The sequence below is a fragment of the Diabrotica virgifera genome, chromosome 9 (assembly GCF_917563875.1).
Source record: "Diabrotica virgifera virgifera chromosome 9, PGI_DIABVI_V3a".
NCBI lineage: Eukaryota > Metazoa > Arthropoda > Insecta > Coleoptera > Chrysomelidae > Diabrotica > Diabrotica virgifera.
The window spans coordinates 47,390,936-47,404,214 of NC_065451.1; positions in this window are offsets into that span (position 1 = coordinate 47,390,936).

The following is a 13,279-nucleotide window of genomic DNA, read 5'->3' on the forward strand; positions in this document are numbered from 1 at the left end:
TATAAAATATCTACTAACTCGATATGTTATTGACTCACTAATCCTGGTATTTTCTTTCTATTGACTTCCTCTTTTAATATGGGTAACCATACCCGATTTGGGCGTCGAAACGTTAATAAAATAATTTTTTTAGTAAAATTGTGGCTTTTTTCCCATCAAAACTATTTTATTATTTTTAAGATATGTTAAAAGTATCTACTTATAAGTATGTGTTAAGATTGTACTTATAAATATGTGTTAAGAATATTCGATAAAGGTATATTCTAAGAATAAACTTTTACGAATAATCTGAGATACTACGTAGATACACGAATGTGCTCATGTAATATAGTTGGGACAACCTATATAAATTAAGTTGTAAATATCTTTATCAAAATATAATGTAGTGTATTAGCCATGCTCGAAGACAATGACTCCTGACCGTGAATTAATACGTGAGGTTTACATATTAGGTAGTGTATAAAAATGCAGCATAGGTAAATTCAAGAGTTGTTATAATTAGGTACTTGATATGTACAAATGTGTGGTATAGGTAATGATTTGTATTTGTAAACAATTATGGTTGAATCACCGTTTACACGATGTAAATATAAAGTTATCCAAACAACAGAGTTTTAATTAATTGGGACCAAAAAGACATTAACATCACACTATTTATTACATTCAGTATATTCGGTACAAGAATATTCTTTGAAGTATATGCAAATAACATGAAATTTAGAATGTTTTTTAAGGTACATGCTATGCTTGTACTACGCATATACTAAAAAGAATATACTCCGACGAATGTTGGTAGTATATGCTTTGAACATGATGCGAATATCATTGTTAGGTGGGAGATGTCGCTAGTACCATTAAATTTAAATATTGACTTACAAGCTTTTGTAGTTTAAAAGATATGTAATTATAAACCAACAAAGTATAAAAGTAATAATGGACCAAATATCGACTTACGAGGTTTTGCAGTTTAACCGTCGAATAGCAAAGGACAGGGAGATAGGAGTAATATATCAGAAAGGAGACATATTTTAACAGCTAATGAAGAATTCCATGTTATTCTCTTCACTCAAGGTCTATGACACAATACTAGAAAAAAAGCTCAGACACATTACAGAAACAACTACTCTAAATGAACCACAAAACGGCTTTAGAAAGGGACGTGGAGTGTAAGATCATATTCCCACTTAAAACAAATAATTGAAAAACCGTTACTCTCTAAAAACAAAGCACGTATGGCCTTCATAGATCTGGAAAAGGCATTTGCCACTGTAAAGTAAAAGGGACTCAAAAGACTATAATCGACCAATGTCGCATTAAAAATTCGCTCTGTAGATATATTTTAAAGTACCTACCATAAAAAAAAAACTTTTTTTTAACCTGCTTTTTCTAATTTCGATCTATTTCTAATTACTTCACAGTAATAAAATTAACTTAAAATTCAAGGGCCCACCAAAACCAAACTTTTTCATAGAGTTTCGTAATAATATAATAATTGCATCGCAGATTAAACTTTCCATCCGCAGTGCAATTCTCTCAGCAGTTTCCATTCATGGACGGAAGGTAACAGTGGCCGAGCTCCAAGGAGTTTTTTAATTAAATTTAAAATGGCGGAATAATGCAATTTGTGTTCATTTCAATTCGAATTTGTTTTTGTTGCACCTAAAGTAACAATAAACGAGAAAACTTTTGTATGAATACCTACTAGAAACGAAACTAATTTTCCAGAATAATTATGAACGGCTCTTGAGGATGATGCGAAAACGATTAGTGAGTTAAAATTTTAAGCGATTATTTAGTCATTTAATGGAGTTTTTAAAGTAGATTTTTTTTTATATTAAGCAGACCAAAATTAGATTTAAATAAATGATTTATATCTCTAGACCAGTAAGGATCTGTGAAAAAACGTCTATTTTTGGATGTGAAAGGTGGCATTCGGATTTTTGCAGATAAAGGTAGGTGACACCTTCACTAATAATAATTGACTTATGCTCCTTCTCAAATATGCTCGGAACATTAATAAAAAAATTAAAATATTTAAAAATTTCGAAAAACGTCGATTTTTTTCTGCTTTCTGTGCTTATAACTTTAAAACGATTCGTTTTGGAACAAAGTCGTAGAGAATAAAATAAAGATAATTGAATTTTGTATGATATACGACTGGTCAAAAATGTCTTAACGTATTACTTTTTCTGCAATATAGCAATAAATACAAAATAAGAGGGCAAAATACGCCTGTTGTTATTCAATGTTTCTAATCACTTTAGTGGCACCTAGAACCTTATTAATTCGCTTAGGAAATTCTTTGTAACATACTTAAACCGCGTACCAAATTTCATAAAAATCGACCTAATAGATTTTGCATAATAAATTTGCAATCTAAATGTTTTTAAAAAAGTTCAAATTTTTTAAAATCTTTCTGAACAAAAAGTAGACCATTTAGAAGTTGTCTAATTTTTTTACATATAAAGAGGTGCTCTACCTATCTAATACACTTTACAGAATTAAAATCGGATTATTTAAGAGGCCTCAGCAATGTTTTAAACTTATAAACAATTTTTTGGCTTATAAACAAATAGCTTTGTTTAATAATAAAAAAATTAATTTTTAGCAATGCAAATAATTAAAACCGGTATAATTTGACTTAAACTTTCAAATGCTGTCAGCCGAATTGCTATTTTATTTTTTAATCAAATTTTATTCGCGTTCAAAAATTGTAATTTTTCGAATTTTTGAAAGTTCCACTGCGTTTATCTCGAAAACTATGCATCCTACGAAAAAACTTGTAAGAACATTTTTTGCTTAGAATTACCCAAGAAATACAAAAAAATGTTTTATTTTGCGAAAAATCGATGTTATGTAATTCCTCAAGTTCTTTTATTATAACAATCTTATCGATATCCGGATCAACTGGTACCCAAAAAAATCGTGTTCTACGGGTCAAAAATACATAAAAATCTTGGGTAAGTCCATCTAAATAAAGTAGCTCGTAGCACCCCCTCCTGGCCACAGGACTAATTTGTTTATAAGCCAAAAAATTGTTTATAAATTTAAAACATTGCTGAGGCTGCTTAAACAATCCGATTTCAAATCTGTAAAGTGCATTAGATAGGTGGAGTGCTTCTTTATATGTAAAAAATTGACAAATCTTTTTATGTTCTAGTTTTGGTTGTGCAACATTTTAAAAAATTTTAATTTTTTAAAAAAATTTTAGATTGCAAAATTATTATTCAAAATCTAGTAAGTCAATTTTAATGAAATTTGGTGTACGGTTTTAGCACATTACAAAAATTTTCTAAGCGAATTAGGAAGGTTCCAAGTGTAAACTAAGTGATGGAAAATCATTGAATAAGGACAGGCTTGTTTTGCCCCCTTATTTTATATTTATTGCTATTTTGCAGCAAGGGTGATAAATTAAGACATTTTTAACCAATCGCATCTGATATAAAATTTAATTATCTTTGTTTTATTCCTATACGACTTTGTTACAAAATGAATCGTTTTAAAGTTATAAGCAAAAAAAGTAGAAAAAAAACGAAATTTTTTGAAATTTTTAAATATTTTATTTTTTTTATTAATGTTCCGGGCATATTTGAGAAGGAGCATAAATCAATTATTATTAAAGAAGTTATCACCTAACTTTATCCGCAAAAATCTGAATGCCACCTCTCACATCCACCTAAAAACAGATCCTTACTGGTCTACTCGTTTTGGATAATAAAAATGCTATTGAGGCCAATACACAAAAAAGGCTGAAAAAATCTGATACAGGTTTTTGAAAGATCTAAAAGATATATGTGAGACAAAACTGATGACAAATACTTGAAGATGTACAGCTGATTTTGCGTTGATTTTTCTGCTTAATCTTTGGTGCCGTTTTCTTAACGAAGGTTGGCGATGACTTCGGAAAAGTATTCTCTATTTTGGGCTTTTCTTATTAAACTTTGAAAGTCTAATCCTGTTCATTCTTTGACGTTGCGCAGCCAGGTCATTTGTCGTTTGCTCGGGCATCGCTGCCTTCTATTTTCCCTTCTATAATAAGCTGAAGGAAGTTCTACCTGTCGTGTCTAAATGTGACCAAGATAAGATGTTTTACCTTTATTGACAATAATTTCTGTGAGTTCACATTTTCTATTCACAGGCGTTAAACTTTCTTCATTTTTAACGTCCATGGAATTTTCAGCATACGACGAAATACCCTCATCTCAAAGCTCTCAAACGTCGTAACGAGCTGACATAAATTCCAAGCTACCATGCCGTGTAATAGTACACTCTATTGGACTTTTCATTCACAGTCATTTGTTTCGAGCTTCTGTCATTTGTCAAATAATATTAATATATTTACGTCATACGTTATTGGCATATACCAATGATACAAAACAAAGACATATGACGTAGATATATTAATATTATGTGACACATGACAGAAGCTCGAAACAAATGACAATAGATGAAAAGCCCTATACATAACACTTATCATGCGGTGTCGAATCTTAGGAACAGATCAAGATTACGGGTAGTAACTGTCGCATCTATAAGAAGATGTTTCTTGCCTATTATATTCTACATTTAACCTCTTGTTTGGGGTAAAATTCTGTATCAGGGGGTATAGTTTTAAATCACCATTCAGTTACTAAAACCTAAGAATATTGCTGTATAATACATCAATTTATAATGCAATTGCAATTCGATTGCAATTCGATAAAATCATTATAAATTGATGTATCATACAGCAATATTTTTATGTTTTAGTAACTGAATGGTGGTTTAAAACTGTACCTCCTGATACAGAATGTTTCACCTCAAACCCACGTGGGAACTTAAACCTCAAACTCAAACACTTTGATACTCTAATGTACTTGCCAGACGCAGCTTACATGTTTTGAAATTTACCGGTTTCATGTAACCATTGACATTTTGACAGATGACTCGGAACATTACTTTAATTATGTGGTCAACTTCCTAACCAACACTCATCCATAACCTTTAAAAATCTTCCCAAATAGCACCAACGTATTCATTCAGTTACTCGAACACCTTACATAATATAATATTACAACTACAAACTGTATACACTGTACACTAAATATATTTTCGTGTATAAATAAAATCTGAATATAACAATTAAAATCCAAATATAGTATATTATATCAACAACAAACTCGGACCCACCTGAACACTTACTCTGACAAACAGTACATACTCTCACACACGCACTATAGTTTAAAATAATTTGCTGGTATAAATATAACTTGAATAAAACTTCAGTAAACATAGTTTGTTAAAATAAAACATACTTTCACATACAATATAAAATAGATAAAATATACACATGTACAGATACATAAAAATAACTAAATTTGAAATAGTTCGAGATACATCACAACACAAAATAATGTTACACTGAATGACTTTTAGTTGCACAGTCATCACATATTGTTAATTTTTAAACCTAAAATTACCTAAAGTGTTCTATGATAGCAAACTCATAAAAGATAGAGACTGTTAATTAATTTTTTTAGACTGAAGTACATATTTTGTTAATTAGTTTTGACTGGAAAAATTTTCCTATACTTTTACAATTTAATAAAATGATTTTTCTCCTTGTAGATTCACAATTGGCAATTTAGATGTAGTTTTGTACAATTTGATATATGTGTTGTTTGTCATTTTTCGTTTGTGCAGTCAAGTAAAATCTTTGTTTGTGTCATATATGTTTGTGAGTTCTTTCTGGCATTGCACAAAATTAACTACTCAGTATCTCGCACACATACATTACAATTAAGTGAGATACAATTTAGAACACCTAGGCAACCAATGAACACATTTAGAAGACCATATGAGTTTGAAATCTAGTAAGACACAGGGGCTATTTTGTTACAATTCTAATACCAGATTGTACACTGTATACTTCTTGTACTGATATGCAAGTACCAATATTTGTACTTTATATAATATCATATACTGACTACAACAGTTAAAATCAGATTAGTACAGGTCCATTCGAACACATTTGTGACACCTTCTGTGTTTTATTACTTATTGTTAAACCTAATACCTAAAACTTAACCTAGGGCAACTGTATTTTGACACAGCTTCATTTATGTTTTAGCTTTGTTCAGTTTCTAAGGGCCTGATGATGGCGTACAAATTGTAAACGCCGAAATCGGTCACCCACAAACTGTAGTTAATAAAACCTTTAAAAAGATTATGAGCATTAGACTCCTTTTTTGCTAACATTTAATAATATTTTGTTTGGTACGCGGGATTCAGGACTATATGAATAGCTCTATTTTCCATTTTTATGGGCCGCATTTTATAGAACCCTAATGCCCGATTTCATCAACGATACCTAAATATTTAAGAATTACCTAAGTGGGTTTAGGTATTTCCTTACTCAAAAACGGATTTCACCATACGATAAGAATTGCCTAAACCGCTTAAGTATTACCTTACGGTAGGATACGGTCTTCGATCTCCCTAAACTTTAGGTATTACTTATCGTTGACAGTCAGGTTATATTTTTACAATTTTGACTAATGTACTTGTGACATTTGTCAATAATTTGCTTCTTACCTTAATTTTTCTGTTATTCTGTAATATTAGGTATATTAGTTGTAAATTGTATTTTCTTTTATATTATTAATATAATATGTGTTGGAAAATATAGAAAATCCATTGGAAGTTTTTTACAGGTCTATTGACAAAATTATGCAGTCTACCTACTACCTAACAAAATAGTGTTGTGTTTCAAAAACCCATTCATGATATCACATTCTCCTATACTGTGATATCACTAAAAATTTGTCATTAAAAATTAATAATAAAAGAAGCAATTTTCAACATATTTATTTTAAAATTATTTCATTAATGACAATTCAACTAACTTTAATTTTTCGACATTGTGAAATTTACAACTCTTTTCTTTTCCTCAATTTCACTTAGTCCAGAAAGCCACTGCGCATCCGCTAGGAAAAATATTCTAACTCGGATTTTTTGCACAATCTTACTCAAAATGGACTCCTTTTAACAAATTTGCATGTTGCCAGGACCAAAAGGTGGTCAAAAATTTTTTAAACGTTTTTTTTTTTTGTTTTATTCCTAAAATTATTTTTTTTTGCATGGAAAAAAGTTTTTTTTAGGTTTTTTGGATCATTCCAAACAGAAAAGGTCTTTAGTGACTTTTCTCTAAAAATGATAGTTTTTGACATATAAGCGATTAAAAATTGAAAAATTGCGAAATCGGCCATTTTTAACCCTCAAAAACTATTTGAAAAACTGAAAATTTTAATGTTGCCAAGTTAGGTAGATATTCTTTAAACATCGATTGATGAAATCCCGAAGAGTTTTTTGCAATACAATATTCAATTGTTTTTTAATTGCTAATCAAGCGTGCGCGACACTATTTTCCACCGACAGTATGGTGCAAATAAAAGGAATAAATTCGTTATTTCGTAAACAGGTCGATTTTTATTTTTAAGTTATGATATTGTGGCATATATGGTATACTAGTGACGTCATCCCTCTGGGCGTGATGACGTAATCAATGATTTTTTTAAATGACAATAGGGGTCGTGTGGTAGCTCATTTAAAAGGTTCTTCAATTCTCTATTCAGTAATGTAAACATTTACATAATTATTTATACAGGGTGTCCTTCTACTTCTTTTTTTGTCAAATAATTTATTTTAATAAAAAATTTTTGGACACCCTGTATAAATAATTATGTAAATGTTTATATTACTGAATAGAGAATTGAAGAACCTTTCAAATGAGCTAGCACACGACCCCTATTCTCGTTTAAAAAAATCATCGATTACATCATCACGCCCAGACGGATGACGTCACTAGTATACCATATATGCCACAATGTCATAACTTAAAAATAAAAATCGACCTGTTTCGGGATTTTTTCTTAAAGTCGCCGGTTTACGAAATAACGAATTTATTCCTTTCATTTGTACCATACTGTCGGTGGAAAATAGTGTCGCGCACGCTTGATTGGCAATTAAAAAACAAAGGAGTTTTGAATATTGTATTGCAAAAAACTCTTAGGGATTTCATCAATCGATGTTTAAAGAATATCTGCCTACCTTGGCAACATTCAAATTTTCAGTTTTTCACGTAGTTTTTGAGGGTTAAAAATGGCCGATTTCGCAATTTTTCAATTTTTAATCGCTTATATGTCAAAAACTATCAGTTTTCGAGAAAAGTCACTAAAGACCTTTTCTGTTTGGAATGATCTAAAAAACCTAAAAAAACTATTTTCCATGCAAAAAAAATAATTTTGGGAAAAAAACAAAAAAAAACGTTTAAAAAATTTTTGACCACCTTTTGATCCTGGCAACATGCAAATTTGTTAAAAGGAGTCCTTTTTGAGTAAGACTGTGCAAAAAATCCGAATTAGAATATTTTTCCTAGCGGATGCGCAGTGGCTTTCTGGACTAACTGTACATATACAAATAACATACAAAACTTAACAAACCTAATTCACAAATAACTAACTACATACTAACTATAACAGTACAAAACTGAAACCAACTTGGCAAACAAACAATAATGACAAATAATCGAAAAAGTAAGGTAATGTCATCTTATTTTTCTTTTTATTTATCAAAAATAGTTCAAACGTACCCGAATTAATACCTAGGATAGGAAAGAATTTCCTAGATAAGCAGTTCTTTTAGTTGTGAAACGCTATTGTTCTTAAGTATTGATTTAGGAAGTTCCTATCGATAAGAATTAATTAATAAGGCAAATGTTTAGGTATCGTTGGTGAAATCGGACATAAATGTTTAATAAAAGCAAATTTATAAACTGTAATTACTGCGTTCTGTAATTGAATACTTATGTCAAGTTGTTAATATAATGCCCTTTGATTTAATTATTTAAATACATATTTGTACATCGTCTCTTACAACTTCTGGAATATAAATTCCTATTTATAGAATTTACCTCCACGAATTATATTCCACCATCCAAAATAAACCATACGAGTGATTGTAACAAAGTCAAACAATAAAGTTAAAGTTTAGTTGTTCTAGGACACAATACGACTGATCAATATACTTTTCCATTGAACTCTGCCCTCGACTTGACTTATTCTGATATTGGACATTCTCGGGTAACCCACATTATCAAAGTTTTAAATGGACTAACACTGTGCCCTTCACTCTGTAAACGTATTCTGAATAGTTTCGAAAATGTTTGGGGAGTATGGAGACAACATGAGACGGTTCTAATGGAAATGTTGGAATAAAGTTAATTACTATGTGCTAGTTTATTGTTTTTGAATTGTTACATAGTTTTTCTTGTTTTAATGAATATACAGGCTGTTTCATTAATAATTGTCCATATAGTAACTGGAGAAACCTTAGCACAAAATACAAAGATTTAACCTAAAACACAGGGTGTTTTATCTAAAATTGAAGCACGGCAAATTAGCTAAACATGTGATGTACATAAACTTAAAAAAAAATACGTGCTACATAATTTAAAATCGCACCGGCGGCTCTAATCATCAAGAGATTTTAGGGTGTGAGTTCATACAATAATATTTATGCTAGAGAAAAGAAATTATTAATTTTTTGGGCGCCATTAATAGATCAGAATCTATTACTATTTATCTATATAAAAATTACAAAAATGTTACGAAAAAAATGGTATCCCTTTGACTACTAATGGTACTTACCCTTGTTGTCTGTGGTAGGCTGCATTTCCTAATACAATAAGGATACATAGATGGATTGTGCGAACAGAAAAAGACGAAATAAGTTTTAACATAGTTACCATTTATTTAGATAGAAAATAGTCATTAAACTGAGTTGATTAGAAAAATAAAAAAATAAGTCTTTCGCGTTGCATCTTAAAAGTTCAAAAAAAGGAAAAGGAACGAAACAGTTTATTGCAAAATACCTGGTGATAATCCGTTGTTGTTGAATTGCTGGAATCGGGTTAGCTCGCCAGAGTTGTGGATACGACGAAATCACTTTCACTTTTCACTTTCATTTTTAGAGTTAAAGTACTGTTACATAGTTGTTATTATATTATACGAAAAATAAAAATTCCATAGTTCTTTTTGTTTTATGAAAAGAAAATAACTGCATTCATGATTATTAGTGATACTTCTCACTGACTTGATAATTGAACATATTTTATTTAGACCATAGTCTTAAAAAAATGGAACTGCGTTCCACGAAGATTGAATTAAGTGCGGTTTATATGAGACATATTAAACGGAAGTCTTATCCGCAAATGTTGAACTAAGTTCTGTTTGAACGAAACATATTACACGCCGTACTAAGAAAACTATTATTTTATCGTACCGGACACAACACAGAGAATATACCGGTATGGTATTCAAGACAACATATCGCACTTGCGATTTTCACGACAGAATCTTTAAGATTCCATTTTGCCTATTTAGGCACAGACAAGAAAAAATGCAGGTCTTCACTGCATGACCGCTAGAACTTAATTGATTCCTTCTTGTCCTAATCTCGGACAAGATTCCTCTCTGCTCTCTATATTCACCTCCCTTTTTCACAGCTATAACCTAATTTGACCAATAATCATCATTCCGAAATTTTCGTACCAATCACATAGCTGGGAAATAATGTTTAGACCAGCCTTATTATGATCATACGTTTCTTTTTCGGCCAATCACCACGAGTGTCCTTTTTGTAACCGTTTAAGGATTCCCACGAAAGTTACTGCGTTGTAACCTTGTGGAATTCTGAGATTTCTATCACTCAAACATTTAGCAATCTTTCCTATTCTTCTTTTTATGAGGCATATCCTGTGCAAAGTAAATAATTCTTAGGAAAGCTGTCTTCGAGCTCTAAAGTGTCTTTGTGATTTTACTGCCTACAATAGCTAAATTATCAGCTTAGGCGTCTAGAATTTCTTAAAATATTAATCCTTCCGCTTTCTTGTGGGTGGCCCAAGAGAAACGCGTTGGGAAGTACATTTCGTCTTACTTCTATCTATAACGACAGAGACGGACTTTTGCGATATTTAGATTGTGATTCTTCCAGCCTGTTTCAAAATTTTAAAAATTATTTTTGCTTAGTATTTTAAAACTATTCGATGTATCTTTTTCATACTTGGCAGGAAGTATAGGTACTGTAAAAACTACCAAATTATGTTAAACAAACGTTTATGGCTATTACCAGAGGCGTACGACGGGGGAAAGTGAATGGTTGACACTTTTCAAATTCTACGCCACTGGCGAAATTGCTATTTTAGTTCAATTTTTAGATTCTCCAATACTTTCTATAAAAATAATATACTCTTCATTCGTAACGATAAAGTCACTAGTTTTCGAGATATTTGAAGTTAAAACTGAAACGACACGGTTATTTTGATCAGTGTATTGTGTCGCTTCATTTTTAATTTCAAATATCTCAAAAACTAATCATTTTATCGTTACGAATGAAGGGTATATTATTTACATAAAAAGTATTGCAAAATCAAAAATTACACTAAAATAGCAATTTGGTCAGTGGCGTAGAATTTGCGAAGGGTCAACCAGCTACTATCCCCTGTCGTACGCCTCTGGTAGTAGATAGAAACGCTTATTTATTTTAATTAAGTAGGGTGTATAGTACCTACACTTTCTGCCAAGTATGATAAGGATACGCCAAACAGTTTTAAAGTACTGTGTACAAATAAGTTTTAAATTTTAATCATATTGAATATATACTTAATAAATTAATTAAAAGAACTGTGCCGTTTCATATTTAACTTCAAATATCTCGAAAACTAATGACTTTATCGTTACCAATGAAAAGTATATTATGCACGTAGAAAGTATTGTAGAATCTAAAAATGGCACTAAAATAGTAATTCTTCCAGTGGCGTAGAATTTGAGAAGGGTCAACCATTAACCATCCCCTGCCGTACGCCTCTGGTAGTAGCTAGAATCGTTTGTTTATCATAATTTAGTAGGGTGTCTAGTAGTCGCACTTTCTGCCAAGTATGAAAAGGATACGTCTAACAGTTTTAAAATGCTGAGCAAAAATAGTTTTTAAATTTTTAGATAAAACACCCTGTAGCTCAGTAAGGAACCACATTTTATTTTAAGTGATTTAGGTTAAATATTCGTATTTTGTGCTAAGGTTTCTCCATTTACTATATGGACAATTATTAATGAAACACCCTGTATACAGGATAGAGAGGTACAGTGGAACCCCGATAAGTCGGCCCCCGATAACCCGGAAGTCCGGCTATCCCAGACCGATTTTTATCAGACAAACATTTCAACAATAAAAATGTATGTAATATAATATTCGAGAGATAATGTGTATTTGTGTAATTTGAACTATACGATAGTAAAAAAGACATAAATGGAAAAATTATTATAGAAGTCAAAGAGAAATTAAAAAAGTGGAAGGCATACATAACAGATCTGTTTGAGGATAATAGACAAGAACCGGAAGAAATCGATAGCGAAACGGGACCAGAGATCATAATGTAGGAAATCGAACAGTGCGAAACGCAAAAAACGGAAAAACTGTAGGTCCAGACGAAATACCTGCAGAATTACTGAAATGTCTAGACGATGAAACTATGGCGGAAGCGATGGCGGAACTAAGTGATGGAATCTCTATAAACGAAAGAACAGTAAATAACATAAGATTCGCTGATGACACCGTTATAATAGCAGGCACCCTTGAGTCGCTACAAGAATTGTTAAATAGAATTAACGATTATTGCATTCGATATGGACTCAAAATAAATAAGAAAAAAACTAAATTTATGATTGTCTCAAAAACACAACATGGAAATGAAAGGTTAATACTAGAGCAAACCCAAATTGAAAAAGTAAAGACATACAAATATCTGGGAACCTGGGTTGATGACAAAAATGACCACAGCAAAGAAATTAAAGTCCGAATTGAAACTGCAAGGCAAGCATTTATAAAAATGAAGACACTGCTTACAAACAAAGACCTTCAGTTGTCTCTCAGATTGAGGGCTCTAAGATGCTACATATTTTCTATATTACTATACGGAATCGAAGCTTGGATATTGAAAAGGCAACATATAAGAAAAATAGTAGCGTTCGAAATTTGGTGTTACAGAAGAATGTTGAAAATTCAGTGGGTTCAAAGGATTACCAATGTTGAAGTGCTACGACGTTTAAATAAGGGGTTAGAAATTATGAACAGTATAAAAACAGGAAAACTAGAATATTTGGGTCACATTACCAGAGGAGAGAAATATGAGCTGCTGAGAGTTATTATGCAAGGAAGGATCCAAGGAAGAAGAAGCATAGGAAGA